The sequence below is a fragment of the Myripristis murdjan genome, chromosome 1 (assembly GCF_902150065.1).
Source record: "Myripristis murdjan chromosome 1, fMyrMur1.1, whole genome shotgun sequence".
In the NCBI taxonomy this organism is placed as follows: Eukaryota; Metazoa; Chordata; class Actinopteri; order Holocentriformes; family Holocentridae; genus Myripristis; species Myripristis murdjan.
Window position 1 is genome coordinate 10,622,274 of NC_043980.1, and position 21,768 is coordinate 10,644,041.

At 40.6% G+C, this 21,768-nt stretch overlaps 11 non-coding genes across 11 annotated transcripts; 6 read left to right on the forward strand and 5 right to left on the reverse strand.

Moving 5' to 3' along the window:
- Nucleotides 1–702: 702 nt before the first annotated feature.
- LOC115369213 (small nucleolar RNA U3) lies at nt 703–921 on the forward strand. Its single transcript, XR_003929143.1, has one exon. It is a non-coding gene; the product is annotated as a small nucleolar RNA U3 (small nucleolar RNA).
- Nucleotides 922–1,540: 619 nt separating this feature from the next.
- LOC115369135 (small nucleolar RNA U3) lies at nt 1,541–1,756 on the reverse strand. The gene has a single exon (XR_003929128.1). It is a non-coding gene; the product is annotated as a small nucleolar RNA U3 (small nucleolar RNA).
- Nucleotides 1,757–2,072: 316 nt separating this feature from the next.
- LOC115369183 (small nucleolar RNA U3) lies at nt 2,073–2,286 on the reverse strand. The gene has a single exon (XR_003929137.1). It is a non-coding gene; the product is annotated as a small nucleolar RNA U3 (small nucleolar RNA).
- Nucleotides 2,287–4,250: 1,964 nt separating this feature from the next.
- LOC115369161 (small nucleolar RNA U3) lies at nt 4,251–4,466 on the forward strand. Its single transcript, XR_003929133.1, has one exon. It is a non-coding gene; the product is annotated as a small nucleolar RNA U3 (small nucleolar RNA).
- A 1,021-nt stretch (nt 4,467–5,487) lies between these two features.
- LOC115369168 (small nucleolar RNA U3) lies at nt 5,488–5,703 on the forward strand. Its single transcript, XR_003929135.1, has one exon. It is a non-coding gene; the product is annotated as a small nucleolar RNA U3 (small nucleolar RNA).
- Nucleotides 5,704–6,757: 1,054 nt separating this feature from the next.
- LOC115369129 (small nucleolar RNA U3) lies at nt 6,758–6,973 on the forward strand. The gene has a single exon (XR_003929127.1). It is a non-coding gene; the product is annotated as a small nucleolar RNA U3 (small nucleolar RNA).
- A 9,656-nt stretch (nt 6,974–16,629) lies between these two features.
- LOC115369125 (small nucleolar RNA U3) lies at nt 16,630–16,845 on the forward strand. The gene has a single exon (XR_003929125.1). It is a non-coding gene; the product is annotated as a small nucleolar RNA U3 (small nucleolar RNA).
- A 599-nt stretch (nt 16,846–17,444) lies between these two features.
- LOC115369142 (small nucleolar RNA U3) lies at nt 17,445–17,660 on the reverse strand. Its single transcript, XR_003929129.1, has one exon. It is a non-coding gene; the product is annotated as a small nucleolar RNA U3 (small nucleolar RNA).
- An 858-nt stretch (nt 17,661–18,518) lies between these two features.
- LOC115369176 (small nucleolar RNA U3) lies at nt 18,519–18,735 on the forward strand. The gene has a single exon (XR_003929136.1). It is a non-coding gene; the product is annotated as a small nucleolar RNA U3 (small nucleolar RNA).
- Nucleotides 18,736–20,275: 1,540 nt separating this feature from the next.
- Nucleotides 20,276–20,489, reverse strand: LOC115369191 (small nucleolar RNA U3). Its single transcript, XR_003929138.1, has one exon. It is a non-coding gene; the product is annotated as a small nucleolar RNA U3 (small nucleolar RNA).
- Nucleotides 20,490–20,793: 304 nt separating this feature from the next.
- LOC115369119 (small nucleolar RNA U3) lies at nt 20,794–21,009 on the reverse strand. The gene has a single exon (XR_003929124.1). It is a non-coding gene; the product is annotated as a small nucleolar RNA U3 (small nucleolar RNA).
- Nucleotides 21,010–21,768: the final 759 nt, after the last annotated feature.

A 21,768-nucleotide genomic window follows, 5' to 3' on the forward strand; every position in this document is an offset into this window, starting at 1 on the left:
GAATTACAAATACATGTAATGACATGTATACTGACATGGATGATCATGGATGTATTTTTTAGATACAATAATGCCACGCTGTGATACCAAACATCATGTGAATAAATCTGACAGTTCCACAAACATATTTTCAAGAGTAGTATCTTTATACAACACACATTTGAAGTGCTTGATGTGTGCACGTTGACATCAGTGTTTGTGTGTGTGGTTTTCTTTGAGTTTTCTCTTTATAGAAATCAAATCTGCACTTTCCAGCCATCTGACACAGTGGGTTTGGCTCCAGGGGTTTTCACTGCTTTGAGGTTTTCTCAAGCTCATTCGTATCTTCCACAGATGTGTGTGTTTTCATCCATATTCTCTTTAGCTAATCAGATTTTGAAATTTAAGCTTATTTTTATGAGCTTAAATTTACCTGATAACTTCCTGTATGATATATATATATAGATAGATAGATAGATAGATAGATAGATAGATAGATAGATGTACTGTACACACTGTAAATTTTACAGTGTTGAAAGTTGATGATTAGTTAACTGTTCCATGTGTTCTGCATGAACACCACAGAAAGAGCCAAATAGCTGTCTCATTGTTTTTATGTGTCTTATAAATTTCTTGGTTTGACATTGTTTAATGGCAGACAGCAACCCCGAGTGAAAACGACTTTCCCATGAATGACCTCCTAGCTTCACCTGTTGGCAGGTTAAGACTATACTTTCAGGGATAGTTTCTATAGTTCCTGACTTAATGTGTTTCTAAAGTGTTTAGTCTCGCTAACCATGATAATGAACATCATTGTGATGCTTCCTTCTGAGAGAGAAGCTGGAGGTGAATAATGACCCTGTTCATGTTTTACCTGTCATTGATGACTGATTTTTTTGTGCTCTTGTAGAGCACTGAGGCAGGTAACATGAACTGAGTGGTTGATGAACTCAGCTGCATAATATCAATGTATTTGTAGATTTGGGAGCTGAAAGGTAACATGCTCTACCAAGCTGGCTAACAAACTGGTCAACATTTGTCATTTGGTCCTGAGACTTGAGAAGTGTTTCTTCTACACAGATATACTGGAAATATTAAGTTAGTTCTCTTCATTAAACAATGTCAATCATAGTTATTTATCTGAAGTTTAGAGGTTATCATCAACAGAACAAATTGCTGGCAGCAGTGACAAAACAAACAAAACCCACCTCCTTTGCACAAATGTAAACTCCCCAAAAGGCAAACAAAAATATTTTATTGTGGAATTCTTATCTCTTTAGAGCAAAAAGTAGCTTCATGTAGGAGATCTGGAAATGATCAAACTGTATGCTTTCAATCAGTTTGTAGGTTGCTATTTCATTCATTCGTGCATTAAGGCATTTAGTTGGTCACTGATATCTTTTGTTTTTTAAGCAGACAACTAGATGAATATTCCCAGTGTTTCTAGAAGCGATAAGGTTTTAGGACCAGACAGAGAAATGTTGACTAGTTTTTGAGCCAGCTTAACTAAAGCATATTACCTTTGACTCCTCATTTTACATTAACAATATACAGTTAATGACCCACTCTGATCATGTTCCCCTCTTCAATGCTCTACAGCAAAGCAAAGAGCAGTCATCAATGCCAGTAAACATATGAACTGAGTCATTATGCACTGACAACTTCTCTCTCAGAAGGGAACATCACAACTCATCATCGTGGCTAGCGAGACCAAACACTTTAGAAACACACTTCTCTAGTCAGAAACTATAGAAATGATCCCTGAAAGTATAGTCTTAACAATCCAACAGGTGAAGCTAGGAGGTCATTCATGGAAAAATCATTCTGACTCAGGGTGTTCTCCAACATCTAACAATGTCAATCTGTAATGTGAAATATATATGCTATTGTTTAATGAATTAACTGCTGGCAGCAGTGACAAAACATACCCACCTCTTTTTCTTTTACATATGATAAACTCCTAAATTAAACCAAAAAAAAAAAAAAAGAACATAGGATGGAATTCTTAACTCCTTAGAAAAAAAAACTGAAATACTGCCTCACGGTTGTATGCATTCTAAACTTTTATTGACATTGTACAGGTGAGTTAATGAACCACTCTGACCATGTTACCTTCCTCCTTACGTAACAAGAAAGTAAAGCGCAATCATCAACAACAGTGAACCTATGAACTCAGTCAATATTCACTGTCAGCTTCTCACAGAAGGGAACATCACAATTCATCATCGTGGTTAGCGAGACCAAACACTTTAGAAACACATTTCTCTAGTCAGGAACTATAGAAATGATCCCTGAAAGTATAGTCTTAACCATCCAACAGGCAAAGCTAGGAGGTCACTCATGGAGAAGTCATTTTCACACAGGGTTGCCATTGAACACCATCGATCCAAGAAATTTCAGCTGAATATTAACTATAAACAGCATGCACTGCTTATTTATATTATAAAGTAATAACATAATATAAGCCTTGGATTTTTCAAATATTAAGTGAAATGCTGCAGTTTATCAGCACTCCATTGCATTGGTTAATTTTAGGGTTGTCAAAAACAAGGTGACCAACCAGATGCATTACTGCCAATAAAAGAAAAGAAAAGAAAGAAACAACAACCTAAAACCTGATTAATCTCCTTTTTGTAAAAAGATATGAAATCCATATCAACAAACAGGTTTGAGTTTTTTGAGGGTCCACCAAATGTACAAAAGAGGTGGGTATGCCTTGTCACTGCTGCCAGCAATTTATTCACTTGATGATAGCATATGCATTATAGATAAACTTCTTGGACTGACATTAGCTGGGTTTCCATCCACCTATATTTATTCGCATTTTCAGAAATTGCGAAAAAAAACTTGGATGGAAACGCCAGAAATTCGAAAAACGGCCGAAAATTCGCAAAAAAGTTTTTACGCTTGGAGGGGGTGGATTTCTCAGCGTATCGATAAAAGAAAATGCGACTTTTTGCTGTGGAAACAGGTTTTGCGAATAAACGATGACTGGACCGGATACCACGTCACACTTCTACGCTACAGTCTTATTATTAGTTATTGTTACGATTATTATTAGTCTCTTATTCCTTATTTAGGATGGTTCGGTACGAAGTTAGCGCTGCCAAAATAGTAAGCAGACTTCTCCCAAGAGCCGACAAGTTCAGCAGGAATCTGTCCATGATCAGCTGTTAAGTGTCAGCTGTGTTTGTTGTTGTTCAGTCGACACACAGACGCTATCTTATAGCGTCATCTCACGGCGCACTCTCCTCTCAATAATCGCAAAACAAAACTAATGGAAACAGGCATAAATTCGCATTTTCTTTTGCGCATTTTGACAAAATTCGCTAAAAAATTTCGATATATTTGGATGGAAACCCAGCTATTGTTTAATGTTGGATATCATACCAGAGTGCTGGTCAGAGGTCAAAGGTCAGTGTCACTGTGGCCTCATGAAACACATTTTTGGAGTTCATTTGTTAATTATGAAAATCTTTCACACAAAAGTCTAAAAGATTAAAATGTTGAAGTAATGACATTTTATATCCAAAAAGTCAAAGGTCTGATATCATAATGATATATATATGAACTAAAAACATTTTTCTGGTGCTTATTAAACAGCATAATTCATCATTTTCACTTCACTTCCTCTCCCTGGATGACTACGAGGACAGCGGGCCTCCTGTTGTTCTGGTAGTCCTTCACAAACTCATGAGTTTCGCTGATAGTGAGCTTCAGGTGATTGTCATTGCACCATGTGTTCAAGCTCTCTATCAGTCTTCTTTACTCCTTTGTAAAGATAGTCTTAAGTGAGGCCAGCATGTTTCTCACTGGAAATTATTCACTGGAATCATGCATGTCAGTATAGTGATAATCTCCATTTTACCAAAATATGTACTCATGTAGCATGCAATACCTTTTATTAAATTCCTTCAAAGTCTTCACACAAATATCATATTATTCTGGACAGACATGGATGTAAACTGCAACTTGCCTGGTTAATGGAGGCATACAACCGTGAGGGAGTATTTTAAGTTTTTTTTCTAAAGAGTTAAGAATTCCATCAGATGTTCTTCTTCTTTTTTTTTTTTTTTTGTTTAATTTAGGTGTTCATCATGTGTAAAAGAAAAAGAGGTGGGTATGTTTTGTCACTGCTGCCAGCAGTTAATTCGTTAAACAATAGCATATATGTTTCACATTACGGATTGACATTGTTAGATGTTGGAGAACACCCTGAGTCAGAATGATTTTTCCATGAATGACCTCCTAGCTTCACCTGTTGGATGGTTAAGACTATACTTTCAGGGATCATTTCTATAGTTTCTGACTAGAGAAGTGTGTTTCTAAAGTGTTTGGTCTCGCTAGCCACGATGATGAGTTGTGATGTTCCCTTCTGAGAGGGAAGTTGTCAGTGCATAATGACTCAGTTCATATGTTCACTGGCATTGATGACTGCTCTTTGCTTTGCTGTAGAGCATTGAAGAGGAGAACATGATCAGAGTGGGTCATTAGCTGTATATTGTTAATGCAAATGTAAAATGAGGAGTCAAAGGTGATTATGCTTTAGTTAAGCTGGTTGACTACCTAATCAACATTTCCTTGTCTAGTCCTAAAACCTTATCACTTCTAGAAACAGTGGGAATATTCATTTAGTTGTCTGCTTAAAAAAGAAAAGATATCAGTAGCTGGGTTTCCATCCAAATATATCAAAATTTTTGAGCGAATTTTGTCAAAATGCGAATTTATGCCTGTTTCCATTAGTTTTGTTTTGCGATTATTGAGAGTGTGCCGTGAGATGACGCTATAAGATAAGATTAGATTAAGATTAAGTACACTTTATTAATCCCACAAGGGGAAATTCCAATTTAAGATAGCGTCTGTGTGTCGACTGAACAACAACAAACACAGCTGACACTCAACAGCTGATCAGGGACACATTCCTGCTGAACTTGTCGGCTCTTGGGAGAAGTCTGGTTACTATTTTAGCAGCGCTAACTTCGTACCGAACCATCCTAAATAAGGAATAAGAGACTAATAATAATAGTAACAATAACTAATAATAAGACTGTAGCGTAGAAGTGTGACGTGGTATCCGGTCCAGTTATCGTTTATTCGCAAAATCTGTTTCCACAGCAAAAAGTCGCATTTTCTTTTATCGATACGCTGAGAAATCCACCCCCTCCAAGCGTAAAAACTTTTTTGCGAATTTTCGGCTGTTTTTCAAATTTCTGGCATTTCTATCAACGTATTTTTTCGCAATTTCGGAAAATGCGAATAAAAAAAGGTGGATGGAAACCCAGCTATTCTCTCTTCTTCTTCCTCTTCTATTGAATTTCCAGCAGTTTAGACGCGATGCCATTCTCTGTGATGGTTACTGCTGTTATCTAGTTAGTAGGCATGGAGAATGTTTCAGAAACTCCCTGCAGCGCTGTCGGTCCCTCAGACTGATGGATAATAACGAGCAGAGACCCTGAGTGAGAATGATTTTTCCATGAATGACCTCCTAGCTTCACGTGTTGGATGGTTAAGACTATACTTTCAGGGATCATTTCTATAGTTCCTGACTAGAGAAATGTGTTTCTAAAGTGTTTGGTCTCGCTAGCCATGATGATGAGTTGTGATGTTTCCTTCCGAGAGACAAGCTGGCAGTGAATAATGACTCTGTTCATATGTTCACTGTCATTGATGACTGATCTTTGCTTCCTTGGGGAGCATTGAGGAAGGGAATATTGTCAGAGTGGTTTTTTAGCTCAGCTGTAGAACATCAATCAAACCTAGACCCAGGAGCTAAACCGTAACATGCTTCACTTAACTATCTGACAAACTAGTCAACATTTCCCTATCTAGATCTGAAATCTTGTCACCACTTCTAGAAACACTGGGAATATTCATTTTAGTTGTCTGCTTAAAAACAAAAGACAGCAGTGACCAACTCAATGCCTTAATGTACGAATGAATGAAACAGCAACCTACAACCTGATTGAAAGCATACAGAGTTTATGAACATTTCCGTATCTCTTACATGAAGACCTTTTGTTCTAAAAAGATAACAGGTCCTCAATGAAAGATTTTTTATTTTGTTTTGAGGGTTTACCATTTGTACAAAAGATGTGGGTATGTTTTGTCACTGCTGCCAGCAGTTTATTCACTAGATCAGGGGTGTCAAACTGGTGCCATGGAGGGCCAAGAGGCTGCAGGTTTTCATTCCAACCAAAAACTCCACCTGGTGATTTCACTGATTAGTCCCTCTTCACTGTTTTAAGGTGAGGTGAAATCACCTGGAGGAGTTTTTGGTTGATCACTTTTGTGATCTACAAACTGGAATGCCCTCTGTGTAATGTATTTTATATTGGCAGAACCAAACACCGATTACAAGATCAAGGCTCTGAACATAAATATGCAATAAGAACAATAAGAACAAAAAACTCAAACCTGTTTGTTTATATGGATTTCATATCTTTTTACAAAAAGGAGATTAATCAGGTTTTAGGTTGTTGTTTCTTTCTTTTCTTTTCTTTTTTTTTATTGGCAGTAATGCATCTGGTTGGTCACCTTGTTTTTGACAACCCTAAAATTAACCAATGCAATGGAGTGCTGATAAACTGCAGCATTTCACTTAATATTTGAAAAATCCAAGGCTTATATTATGTTATTACTTTATATTATAAATAAGCAGTGCATGCTGTTTATAGTTAATATTCAGCTGAAATTTCTTGGATCGATGGTGTTCAATGGCAACCCTGTGTGAAAATGACTTCTCCATGAGTGACCTCCTAGCTTCGCCTGTTGGATGGTTAAGACTATACTTTCAGGGATCATTTCTCTAGTTCCTGACTAGAGAAATGTGTTTCTAAAGTGTTTGGTCTCGCTAGCCACGATGATGAGTTGTGATGTTTCCTTCCGAGAGAGAAGCTGGCAGTGAATAATGACTCTGTTCATCTGTTCACTGTCATTGATGACTGACCTTTGCTTCCTTGTTAAGCAAAGAGGAAGGTAACATGGTCAGAGTGGTTCTCTAACTCACCTGTACAACGTCAATGAAAATTCAAATGCATACAACCGTGAGGCAGTATTTCAGTTTTTTTCTAAGGACTTAAGAATTCCATATTGTTACCGGTCTCTAACACTGAGTGACCCAAATAACAAAATGAAGAGTGGTCCTTTCCTCCTCACATCTGTCCCTGAAAAATGCAGGTAAATGTCACAGGAGAGAGAGAGAGAGATGAACCACTCGTGTTGCGTTCCAACATGTTCTTTTTACTTTGCAATTTTCACAATAAAACAAACATTCTTTCCCTGAGTGTAAGTCTCTGTATCAGTGTCCATTGGTCCTCACCTGTCCCTAAATAAATTCAAGAAATACAGTGTATTTCATTCCACATCATATCACAGGTAGTTCCACATTCATTATAAAACTCAAAATAAATCCAAAATAAATAGATGAATCAAAAGGATTCATATGTTTTACTTTCTCCAAAAGCATTATTTCAGCGTCTGTGCTGTTACCATGGCTACAATTATATACATAGTGTTTAAGTCAAGAATCACATTTGACATACCAAATTTCTCTGAAAGCTATTTAAAATAGTGCAGACTGGTATCAATGTAAACAGCAGACCTTTTACATAGGGAATGTTTATAAACTCACCTAAAATATAACTAGCACCTTTTAACAAAATGAAAATACGGATCTACACATTAAACTGTAGCTATCCGAACAGAAAACAGCATTCAAAAACACACATCAATTTTCGAGTAATTTCTATAATACTCCTATGGTAAACAAACACCATATAATATTAATTCCCAACAAAACAACCTATTTCTACAATATTTGTCAGGTGTGCAGGGCCCAAAAGGGGAAAATACATGAAAAGAACAATGGCTACACACAATGCATGAGCTCCGCTTACAACAACAGGCAGACGCCATTTTACGGAGACTCCCGCCAAGCGGCTCCGTCCACTACAGCGGAGATCCCATCCCGCATCAAACTCACCCTTACTCACTGATACAGATCAATAAAAGCATGCTGCTAATGCTAAAATATGTTACCCTTAGAGGTAGTCATTTTGTGGTTGTCACGGCGTACTAACCTGAAAAATGCAGGTAAATGTCACAGGAGAGAGAGAGAGAGATGAACCACTCGTGTTGCGTTCCAACATGTTCTGAGGGAGGGACCGTCGGAGTCCATCACCTGTAATCACCTGGGCGCAACGTGAACTAACTTTGGTTCCGCCCTCCCTGTTTCCCTGCGATCTGCTCATGTCATCTCCAAACAATTATGGCATTAATATTAATATTTGCATGTAACCCATAACATGGAAATAATAAATTAAAAATTAGCAAAAAAATAAAGTGCTCAAAAATTACTGAAGCAATATGTTAACATCAGTTTTACTATCAAACTCAACTGACCATAAGCATATATTTTGGATATACCACACACTCCCCAAGAAACAGAAGTGGCTCCTGACACCTGATCAAAACAATCAACAAACAAAACAACAATTCAATCCCACTGACATTCAGATTTCACATAAACCATTTGTGTTCAATATAGGTATGAAATGTATGTGAAAACGGCTTCCATATGTATGTGTGTATTTCAATGTGTTAAAAGTCTCTTCTCCATGCTGAGGTATGTATAAAAGTCTTTCCTGTTGCTCAGAAACACTGGATCAGTGGGTACAGGTATGGGACAAAGGATGGCGGCTGGGAAGGATGAGGATAGAGATGGGGGTAAAACCACTGATTATACTGGAGAGGATGGACTTCAACTGTATTCACGGTGGGGCGTAGCTCATAGGCTGGTTGGCCAAGGGATGGGTATGTGAAGACATAATTAGGCCGTCTTTCCCTGGTTGACTGTCTTAGTGGGATTTGGGGTTCAACATGAGATTTTGGGAGATCCTCCTCTGAGTGAACCATTTGGAGAGCTTCCTGACCGTTGTTGGACTGAGACTGATCCCTGTCAGGCTGATACTGACCAATTTCATACTCATCCTCACTGTGTATTCCTGGTTCCTCATCCACCACAATTTCCATCTCCTGTTCCAGTCCAGCATTGTTTCTCTCTTTTGGGCGGATCTCACCCTGTGCCGGTCCGTTTTGCAAGTTGTGGGCGACGCTGTGATCTGGTAAGTTTCTGTCCTTCCTGCCCACAGGTATCCGCAACCAGTAATGAGGCACACCTTCCTCTTCAGAGTCACTGGTATCTGAGTTTAGTCTCTGCTCTGTAACTTGTGGGATTACTGAGGACTCCCTGACTCTCTTGCGTGACTTGGGTGCGTTAGTAACTGGGCTCTGAGGTGTTTCTATTGGTAAGTCATTCACTTGCAACAACAGGTTTCGGTGCAAAGTGCGCACGGGGCGGCCTCCTGCCTCTGGACTTACCCTATAGACAGGGTTATCTCCCACCTGCTCTCTTACAACATAGATGGTCGACTCCCAGTATGGTCTGAGCTTACCAGGCCCCCCTCTTTCTTTGACATTACGCACTAAGACTCTGTCACCAGGCTCTAAAGTTACACCCCTGCTCCTCTTGTCATATTGAGCTTTTCCTTTAGCACTGGACTGTTGGCTGTTTGCATTTGCTATTCGATATGCCTCCATCATCTTGCCTGCCCATTTTTCAGCATAGCCTCTTGGAGTTTCAGTTCCTTTGTCAGATATGAGGCCAAAGAGAAGGTCAATGGGGAGATGTGGATGACGGCCATACATCAAGTAATACGGGGAGAAACCTGTGGATTCATGTTTTGTGCAATTATAGGCGTGAAGCACATGAGGTAAGTGGTCCTTCCAGTTTTCCTTTTCCTTTTCTCCTAGGGTCCGTAGCATTTGCAAAAGAGTGCGATTCAGTCGCTCCACAGGGTTACACTGAGGATGGTAGGGGGAGGTCCTTGAGTGACCAACGCCTGCCAACTGTCTGAGTGATCTGAACAATTCATTTTCAAATTCCCTGCCTTGGTCGTGGTGCAATTTGGTGGGATAGCCGAACCTGGGGATAAAATCATTAAAGAGCCGGTCAGCAGCTGTCTTGCCCTCTTTGTTTCGGGTGGGATAGGCTTGTGCAAACCTTGTGAAGTGATCAACCACTACTAAAATGTACTCCCATCCACCACGAGAGGCTTCCAAATGGAGGAAGTCAATACACACAAGTTCAAGGGGCGAGTTGGATGTAATACTGCCCATGGGTGCTCTTTCATGTATTGCTGGCTTTTTCTGTTTCAGGCAAGGGCACTTTCTGGTTATATACTGTTCAATCTCACTTTTCATAAAGGGCCAATAGAATCTCTCTCTGGCTAGACTCAAGACTTTTTCTACACCGACATGGCCCATGTGGTCATGTAAGTGAGTGAGTGCTAGCTGTCTGTAAGTGGCTGGCAGAACCAACTGTCTTCGCCCTACTGTTTTCCGGTAGAGGAGGCCATCCTCTATTTGCAGGCGGTTCCACTCCCTTAAGAGTCTCCTTGTGGCTGTGTCCACTCCCCTCTTGTCATCCTCTGTTAATTGTGTGCCATTTCCTTTCAACTGCATAACTTTCCCAATTACAGGGTCCATCCTTTGTTCTTTTACGATCTCATCATGACTGAATGTTTGCAAAGGCTCTGTGTGAGGCTGGCTTTGGGATACTATGTTAAGGGCGGCCACCCAGGCTACGTCTCCCTGCTGCGCCCTTCGGGTTCCTTCCCACACAGCACTTACTGCCTCCTCCGGCAGCTCCTCAGGGAATCTCTCCATGAAAGTGTCCATGTCAAGGGGTAGACGCGATAAAGTGTCAGCGTCGATGTTGGTCTTCCCTGGGCGATATCTTATGTCAAAGTGGAAATCAGCTAATTGACCCACCCAGCGGTGGCCCACAGCATTAAGTTTGGCTGAGCTGAGGATGTATGTCAGTGGATTATTATCGGTAAAGACAGTGAAATGAGGGGCATAAAACAAATAATCCCTAAATTTCTCACATACTGCCCACTTTAATGCCAGGAATTCTAACTTCCCGCTGTGAAGATGGTAGTTCTGTTCAGCTGGGGTTAGTGTACGCGACCCATAGCCAATTACTCTAAGTTTCCCACCCTGAGCCTGATAAAGAACAGCACCTAGGCCCTTTTGAGAAGCATCCGTATGAAGCGTAAAGGGGAGACTAAAGTCTGGGTACGCAAGCACAGGGGGGTTACAAAGCATTTCAATTAACTGCTCAAGTATCTGCTGATGCCTGTCACACCATTCTACCGGTGCTCGGGAGGACAGCTGAGGGCATTTCAGTTTCCCTCGTGTTGTTTTGGGCTGCAGAGTACTGGGTTGGGACTGAAGCAGGTCATAGAGAGGCTTGGCTATACGAGAGAAGTCCTGTACAAATGTGCGGTAATAGCTGAGAAATCCCAGCATCTGTCTGACCTCTCCGACTGTCTTGGGTGTTTTCTCTTTCAGTGCTCGCACTGCCTCCAGATCTTTGGGATCCACTCTCACTCCCTCTGCAGAGACCAACCGGCCAACATAGCGGACCTCTGTACGGAACAATTCACACTTTTCCGGTTTCAGTTTTACGCCGTGGCGCTGCAGGGCTTGGAGGACTCGGCGGAGCACTTGGACATGATCATCAAAAGACTTTGAAAAGCAAAGTACATCATCAAGATAGGGGATGCAACATTCATCCCGCAGTGTGTCAAGCATTTCCTCCATGCTTCTTTGGAAGGCTGCTGGAGCATTTGATAACCCGAAGGGGATACGGACCCACTCGTAGAGCCCCCAGGGAGTGGTGAACGCCGTCAGGTACCTGGATCCCTCGGCAATGAAGCCTTGGTGGTACGCTTTGCCCTGATCAAGGATTGAGAACCAACTATACCCTCCTAGAGAATCAGTGAGATCCTGGATTCGGGGGAGGGGGTGTCTGTCTGGCACAGTTTTACTGTTCAGAAGTCTGTAGTCGATGCAAAGGCGCAAAGAACCATCTTTTTTCCTCACACATATCACAGGGGCGGCATATGGGGATCGGGACTTGACAATCCAGCCTTTTACTAGCAGCTCCTGAATGTACTCTTTTACCTCTTTGTAAAGGGGTTTGGGGATGGATGCATAGGACTTTTGTGTCGGAGTATCATCCTTGACCTTTATCTCCATCTGCAAAGACGGGATACATCCAATGTCATTACTGTCACGGGCAAAAGCTCCCGACTCTGTGCGGAGCATTTCCTCCACTATCTGCTTTTGATCAGTGTTTAGATGGCTGAGGTCGACTGGTGGTAGCCAGGGCTCAGTGGTGGAGTCACTGGGGAGAGTGCCATTAGCCTCAACTGTTGTTACCTTTAACTGTGTCAGCTCAGCTGGTTGTGACTCTGTTGCATCTGTTTCTAGGATCTTATCAATATGCTGAATAGTGCCTAGGGCAGTTCTCTTTGGTAGAATAACCTCGTGCCTAGAGTGGTTAGAGATGGGCACCTTAATACGGGGCCACTGGCTGTTATTTATCTCCAAAAGGCCTTCTCCTACACTTAACTGTCCTAGGGCAGTGCCCTCTTCTGTGGGTTCATACAAGACAAGGGGGTCAGAAGAATCAAAGTTTGGAGGAATCCGGCAGTGCACATGTACTGTTTTACCAGCGGGAATCAAAATGTTATCCTTTCCCACTCTCACTGTGGCCGGCCCACAATCTGTCTTTGATGGGACCTGGAGGAAATTGACAAAGGCTACCAATTGCTCCTCTTTGACTTTAAGTGCACGGCGGAGAAGGCTGACAACTAGGGCAATTGCCTCCTCATCATCTCCTTTGAGGATCTCTTCAAGCACATTAGACCCTATTAAAGGCACAGTTACTGGCGTCTGACTGACTAAAAATGGAGTGGGTATGGTAAGATTGGGGTTGTCACTACATGCCAAATTCACAGTGAGTTCAACCCACCCATCATAGGGGATGGCGTGGCCAGTTACACCTTTGAAATCAAGGGGCAAGTCAAGTAGCTCTTCCAGTGGTCTCACAGCATAATGGGGAATGTGAGTGTTATGCCATTCTCTATCAATTATACTCACTTGTGAGCCTGAGTCCAGTAACACTTCCATGGGCTTACCATTAAGCAAACATTTCAGTCTAGTCTTTTTACCAATGAGGGGTATTCTCTCTTTGGGGGTATTTTGACAGGTAAGTACATTTGACTTTTTATTTTGCTCGGGCTGTATTGATGGCTGTTTAGGGGTGGTGTCTGAGACCTGAGAGGTAGGTCTTGCTGGTTGGGGGGTGGGACTTACTGCTGGCTGGGACTTGGGCTGAACACCGGCCGCTGGCTGTCCCCCGACAGAGACCGGATCCCGTTTCCCTGAAACCTGGTTCGCCTCAGACATCCCACTGCCCGGTGTCCTGTTTCTCCACATACAAAACAGTGGCTGCACTCCTGTAGGTTTTGTTCAGTGCATTTCGGGCAGCGAGTGGTCCTTCCCCTTGTTGGGAAGTTTGGCTGAGAGGGAGAACGTGATTGGTAGTGAGACTGTGTTTGGGCTAGTGGCGTTGACAAACTAGGCTTGTGGGAATTTGTCACCTGTTGTTCCATTAAAGAGGCCATCATCTTTGTTAGGTTCTCAACCTGAGCACTCAATTGTTGTATGACCTGAGAATTATCATCTGCTGCTGCGGCCCTTGGCTTGTCATTGCTATGTCCATTTCCTGTTTCTACCTTGGTACTGTGTACATGTGTGGACTTTTGGCGAGGGGTTTGGCCGAGTCGGCGCTGATGCTCATTTTCTTCATTTACAATTTTCATTACTTCACTGAGAATTTCCTCATCAGTTATTTGACTGTTTGAGATCAGCGGCCTCATTCTCTGTCGGAGCTCAGTGTGTTTTGTTCCAAGGCCCTGGTAAATGGTGTGGAGAAAAACCTCTTGGATGGTTTTTGGATCGTATGATATGTCTCCATTGGCCTGTTTTGACTGGAAAAGCAGTTTTTGTTTAAGTCCAATCATGCGATACATGAATTGCTGTGGTGCCTCCTGTTCTGTTTGTTTTGCACACATTAACTCCTGAAACAGCTCTGTGTTTGCCTTCTCCCCTAGGTGTGACCTGAGGAAGCCCTTGAGTTCAGGAATGGTTATCTCATCTTTGTTCAAGAGCATATCCTTGAAAGTGCCTGGTTTAATTACTCTCAACACACCCCGGACTATTTCTGCCTCTGTAAAACCCTCACTGACTCCCTCATCAATTTGTTTAACAATACTGTTATAACCCATTTCAGAACCCTGGTCTCCAATCTGGCCCCCATGCACTTTAAATTCTCGGCGTTGGAAATAAGGAAAGTCTCTCAGGGGAAGCAGTCTCTCGGATGCCATCTGTGGCATTTGGTGTGGTGTCGACTCACTTTGGTAGGTAAAGGCAGTGGCTGGTGAGCCGGTGACAGCTTCACATCGTTTTAGTTGTTCACCCAACTCTTCGTACACTTTTCTCAGCTCTCCCACTGACTGTGTGGTTGTGTGAGCATGTGTGTCTGAGTAAGGATGTTGTTGAGATATGTGTTTTCCAGTAACAGCAGGTGAGGTGGGACTGGGTGTAGTGTGTGTGACATCAATCAACATTTCTACTGGCACACCAACTGAAACACCTCTATCTGCACAGACAAGCTTAGATACCAAATCATTCAACATAAGTAACAGACTCATACCTTCATCCTCTAACTGTAACAAAGCCCCTGACTGCATGTATGAGAACACATAGTCAAGACAGCCCTCTTCATCACTTTGGTCCAGCTGGATCTTGTCATTGTTGTTAGCTGCAATATCCTTGGCAACCTGGTAAATGTCAGTACTTGAGAGTTTGAACAAACCTTTCTTGATGTTCCATACCAGTTCTTTGCGTTGAGTTCCCATGATGCAAGTGTCTTTGTCCCCTGGAAACAAATGAGTGCTGACTCCTGGATTAAGCGAGGCGACTCCGCGGCTGTTGGCGTGCTCGGACCCCTTGACTCAGCAGTGCGGCTCCCTGACGAAGTGAAGATCCTTCTTCCCTTTCTTTGGACACCCACCGACTGGCTCCTGGGCTGTAGCAGCGTCTCAGCACCTCGGTCTTATGGTTCTGGTATCACTGGATCTATCCTCCCATGGTTGGAAAGAGGAAAGATCCCGGACGAGCCCCCACAGTTTGTTACCGGTCTCTAACACTGAGTGACCCAAATAACAAAATGAAGAGTGGTCCTTTCCTCCTCACATCTGTCCCTGAAAAATGCAGGTAAATGTCACAGGAGAGAGAGAGAGAGATGAACCACTCGTGTTGCGTTCCAACATGTTCTTTTTACTTTGCAATTTTCACAATAAAACAAACATTCTTTCCCTGAGTGTAAGTCTCTGTATCAGTGTCCATTGGTCCTCACCTGTCCCTAAATAAATTCAAGAAATACAGTGTATTTCATTCCACATCATATCACAGGTAGTTCCACATTCATTATAAAACTCAAAATAAATCCAAAATAAATAGATGAATCAAAAGGATTCATATGTTTTACTTTCTCCAAAAGCATTATTTCAGCGTCTGTGCTGTTACCATGGCTACAATTATATACATAGTGTTTAAGTCAAGAATCACATTTGACATACCAAATTTCTCTGAAAGCTATTTAAAATAGTGCAGACTGGTATCAATGTAAACAGCAGACCTTTTACATAGGGAATGTTTATAAACTCACCTAAAATATAACTAGCACCTTTTAACAAAATGAAAATACGGATCTACACATTAAACTGTAGCTATCCGAACAGAAAACAGCATTCAAAAACACACATCAATTTTCGAGTAATTTCTATAATACTCCTATGGTAAACAAACACCATATAATATTAATTCCCAACAAAACAACCTATTTCTACAATATTTGTCAGGTGTGCAGGGCCCAAAAGGGGAAAATACATGAAAAGAACAATGGCTACACACAATGCATGAGCTCCGCTTACAACAACAGGCAGACGCCATTTTACGGAGACTCCCGCCAAGCGGCTCCGTCCACTACAGCGGAGATCCCATCCCGCATCAAACTCACCCTTACTCACTGATACAGATCAATAAAAGCATGCTGCTAATGCTAAAATATGTTACCCTTAGAGGTAGTCATTTTGTGGTTGTCACGGCGTACTAACCTGAAAAATGCAGGTAAATGTCACAGGAGAGAGAGAGAGAGATGAACCACTCGTGTTGCGTTCCAACATGTTCTGAGGGAGGGACCGTCGGAGTCCATCACCTGTAATCACCTGGGCGCAACGTGAACTAACTTTGGTTCCGCCCTCCCTGTTTCCCTGCGATCTGCTCATGTCATCTCCAAACAATTATGGCATTAATATTAATATTTGCATGTAACCCATAACATGGAAATAATAAATTAAAAATTAGCAAAAAAATAAAGTGCTCAAAAATTACTGAAGCAATATGTTAACATCAGTTTTACTATCAAACTCAACTGACCATAAGCATATATTTTGGATATACCACAATATGTTCTTTTTTTTTTGTTTAATTTAGGAGTTCATGTGTAAAAGAAAAAGACGTGGGTATGTTTTGTCACTGCTGCCAGCAGTTAATTCATTAAACAGTAGCATATATATTTCACATTACGGATTGACATTGTTAGATGTTGGAGAACACCCTGAGTCAGAATGATTTTTCCATGAATGACCTCCTAGCTTCACCTGTTGGATTGTTAAGACTATACTTTCAGGGATCATTTCTATAGTTTCTGACTAGAGAAGTGTGTTTCTAAAGTGTTTGGTCTCGCTAACCACGATGATGAGTTGTGATGTTCCCTTCTGAGAGAGAAGTTGGCAGTGAATAATGACTCTGTTCATACATTCACTGGCATTGATGACTGCTCTTTGCTTTGCTGTAGAGCATTGAGGAAGGTAACATGATTTGAGTGGTTTGTCAGCTTAGATGTATAATGTTAATGTATTTGTGGAAGTAACAGCTAAGGTAACATTCCACCAAGCTGGCTAATAAACTGGTCAACATTTGCCAATTTCATCCTGAGACTTGAGAGGTGTTTATCTTACACACATACTTTAGTTCTCTTCATTAAATAATATCAATCCAAGTTTTTTGTCTGAAGTTTAGATGTTATCATCAACTGAACAAATTGCTGGCAGCAGTGACAAAACATAACCACCTCTTTTGCACAAATGGTAGACACCCAAAAATGCGAAACAAAAATATTTTATTGTGGAGTTCTTATCTCTTTAGAGCAAAAAGTAGTTTCATGTAGGAGATCTGGAAATGATCAAACTCTGTATGCTTTCAATCAGGTTGTAGGTTGCTGTTTCACTCATTCATGCATTAAGGCATGTAGTTGTAGTTTTAAGCAGACAACTAAATGAATATTCCCAGTGTTCCTAGAAGTGATGATGAGGTTTTAGGACCAGATGGGGAAATGTTGACTAGTTTGTCATCCAGCTTAACTAAAGCATATTACCTTTGATTCCTCGTTTTAAATTTGTGTTAACATTATGCAGCTGAGTTAAAGAACCACTCTGATCATGTTCCCCTCCTCAGTGCTCTATAACAAAGCAAAGATCAGTCATCAATGCCAGTGACCATATGAACAGAGTCATTATCCACTATCAGCTTCTCTCTCAGAAGGGAACATCACAACTCATCATCGTGGCTAGCGAGACCAAACACTTTAGAAACACACTTCTCTAGTCAGAAACTACAGAAATGATCCCTGAAAGTATAGTCTTAACCATCCAACAGGTGAAGCTAGAAGGTCATTCATGGAAAAATCATTCTGACTTGGGGTTGTTCACCAACATTAAGCTATGTCAGTCGAAGAAATTTATTTGAAATATATATGCTATTGTTTAATGAATTAACTGCTGGCAGCAGTGACAAAACATACCCACCTCTTTTTTACACATGATGAACCCCTAAAATAACAAACAAAAAAAAAGAACATATGATGGAATTCTTATCTTACATCCATGTCTGTCCAGAATAATATGCTATTTGTGTGAAGAAGGAAGGAAGGAAGGAAGAAGAAGGAATATAATAAAAGGTATTGCATGCCACATGAGTACATATTTTGGTAAAATGGAGGTTATCACTATTCTGACATGCATGATTCCAGAGAATCATTTCCAGTGAGAAACATGCTGGCCTCACTTAAAACTATCTTTACAAAGGAGTAAAGAGGACTGACAGAGAGCTTTGTCACATGGTGCAACGACAATCTCTTGAAGCTCACTATCAGCGAAACTCATGAGTTTGTGAAGGACTACCAGAGCAGTTGCTGCAGAAATAAATGAAGAAACAACCTAAAATCTGATTGAAAACAATTTCTTAAGGTGAACCCTTTTTACTATAGATATATCAAACCCACAATACAGTTTTTTTTGTTCTGTTTTGTTTTTTGGGTTGTCCACCATATTTAAAAATAGGTGGGTATGTTTTGTCACTGCTGCTAGCAATTTATTCACTAGATGATTGCATATAAAATTCAAACTTTTTTTTTTAACTGACATTGTTTAATGTTGGAGAACAACCCCAAGTGATAATGACTTTTCCTTGAATGACTTCCTAGCTTTTCCTGTTGGACAGTTAAGACTATACTTTCAGGGATCATTTCTATAGTTCCTGACTAGAGAAATGTGTTTCTAAAGTGTTTGGTCTCGCTAGCCACGATGAAGAGTTGTGATGTTCCCTTCTGAGAGAGAAGCTGGTAGTGAGTAATGACTCTGTTCATATATTCACTGACATTGATGACTGATCTCTGCCTTTTTTATAGTGCTTTGAAGAGGGGAACATGATCAGAGTGGTTCTTTAACTCAGTTCTAGATTATTAACACAAATCTAGAGTGTAGATATAGCCTACTTCTCTAGTCAACATGCTGTACCTAGCTGGCAGAATAAGTTGTTAGCTGATAAGTTGGTCAGCATTTGTCCTGAAACTTTAGAAGTGTGTTTCTTCTACAAACATACTGGAAATGTTCATTTAGTTTTCTTCATTGAACAACGTCAATCAAAGACAGTTATCTGAAATTTAGATGGCATCATCAACTGAATAAATTGCTGGCAGCAGTGACAGAACATACCCACCTCTTTTGTACAAATGGCAAACCCCCCAAAATCAAACAAAAATCTTTTTTTTTTTTTTTTTTTTTTCCCTGTGGAATTGTTATCTCTTTAGAACAAAAATTAGTTTCATGTAAGAGATAAGAAAATGTTCACAGGGTTTTTCCTGCATATAAAATTACGAGGCGGCTGCCTCCGCCTAATTTCGTGCCACCCCCGGCTCTCAAAACTCTGACGTCGGGAAAATTGTTATTTTCTGACAAGCGTTGTGGTAGATGGATGTCATTTTAACTGCAGTTGCAGCATTGCGCCGACGTGGTGGCGCTGTATCAACAAGACTGCACCGGAAGTCGCTGCCAATACTGCCAAAGAGGAAGAACAGAGCCACAAAATTCCCTTCCTGGAGGATTTTCTTTTGTGTTTCCGTTTCTTCGCTAGTGTGTGTGTTAATCGGCATCCTGGTGATGGAAGTGAAAATGCAGCTTAGTTTGACTGTTATATGATGATATACGACAAGCTCACACACGCTGCCGTGTTTGCCCGCTCACGTGTGAATTAAAGGATCTTGTCGAACCAACCGACCTCCCTCGAATTTCCACTTTCCCAGCCATCCTCTGAGCTAGCTGTTTGTGCTTTTAAAACACAGTTCAGTAAGTTAAAAAAATGATCTTGAAACAAGTGAAAGTGGTCTAAAGCAAGATACTTTTTAGGCGACTGTCTTATTTTACCGGGATTTCCAGGCTACAGCAGCGCACTGACATAGATTGTGTAACAACGCGAAGAGTTGCCACTCCACTGTATTTTCACTGGCTAACAGCAGCAAACTAGCTTAGCTTGTCTATTCAGAGAAGAGGTATCACTTCGGCTTATTTTTCAATCTATGTTATCACATGCATAGTACTGCTCATTCATTGGTAGTTGAATTGTTAGGTCTGTTTGATAAGTAATTTACAATTTTAAAACAAATAATAATTTAACATATTGTTAAATTATTGGAGTCAAGCTCATAAACATACACTAACACTACTTAACGAGTGTTTGAGCAACATATCTAGGTTGCTGTTTTATTCACTGGTGCATTAAGGAATGTAGTTGGTCACTGTTGTGTTATGTTTTTTAAGCAGAGAACTAAATGAATATTTCCTGTATTTCTCAAAGTGGTGATAAGATTTCAGGACAAAATGAGAAAATGTTGAGTAGTCTGTTAGTTAGATAGATGAAACATTATACCTTGCACAGTTCATCATTCTGAACTTTCATTGATGTTGTACAGCTGCATTAGAGAACCACTCTGATCATGTTACCTTCCTCTTTGCTTAACAAGAATGTAAAGAGCAATCATCAACAACAGTGAACCTATGAACTCAGTCAATATTCACTGTCAGCTTCTCTCAGAAGGGAACATCACAACTCATCATCGTGGCTAGCGAGACCAAACACTTTAGAAACACATTTCTCTAGTCAGGAACTACAGAAATGCTCCCTGAAAGTATAGTCTTAACTATCCAACAGGTGAAGCTAGGAGGTCATTCATGGAAAAATCATTCTGACTCAGGGTGTTCTCCAACATCTAACAATGTCAATCCATAATTTGAAATACATATGCCATTGTTTAATGAATTAACTGCTGGCAGCAGTGACAAAACATACCCACCTCTTTTTCTTTTACACATGATGAGCTCCTAAATTAAACAAAAAAAAAAACATATGGAGTTCTTAACTCTTTAGAAAAAAAACTGAAATACTGCCTCACAGTTGTATGCATTCTGAACTTTCATTGACATTGTACAGCTGAGTTAGAGAACCACTCTGACCATGTTGTCTTCCTCTTTGCTTAACAAGGAAGCAAAGATCAGTCATCAATGACAGTGAACATATGAACAGAGTCATTATTCACTGCCAGCTTCTCTCTCGGAAGGAAACATCACAACTCATCATCGTGGCTAGCGAGACCAAACACTTTAGAAACACATTTCTCTAGTCAGAAACTATAGAAATGATCCCTGAAAGTATAGTCTTAACCATCCAACAGGCGAAGCTAGGAGGTCACTCATGGAGAAGTCATTTTCACACAGGGTTGCCATTGAACACCATCGATCCAAGAAATTTCAGCTGAATATTAACTATAAACAGCATGCACTGCTTATTTATAATATAAAGTAATAACATAATATAAGCCTTGGATTTTTCAAATATTAAGTGAAATGCTGCAGTTTATCAGAACTCCATTGCATTGGTTAATTTTAGGGTTGTCAAAAACAAGGTGACCAACCAGATGCATTACTGCCAATAAAAAAAAAGAAAAGAAAAGAAAGAAACAACAACCTCAAACCTGATTAATCTCCTTTTTGTAAAAAGATATGAAATCCATATAAACAAACAGGTTTGAGTTTTTTGTTCTTATTGTTCTTATTGCATATTTATGTTCAGAGACTCGATCTTGTAATCGGTGTTTGGTTCTGCCAATATAAAATACATTTCACAGAGGGCATTCCAGTTTGTAGATCACAAAAGTGATCAACCAAAAACTCCTCCAGGTGATTTCACCTCACCTTAAAGCAGCGAGGAGGGACTAATCAGTGAAATCACCAGGTGGAGTTTTTGGTTGGAATGAAAACCTGCAGCCTCTTGGCCCTCCATGGCACCAGTTTGACACCCCTGATCTAGTGAATAAACTGCTGGCAGCAGTGACAAAACATACCCACCTCTTTTGTACAAATGGTAAACCCTCAAAACAAAACAAAAAATCTTTCATTGAGGACCTGTTATCTTTTTAGA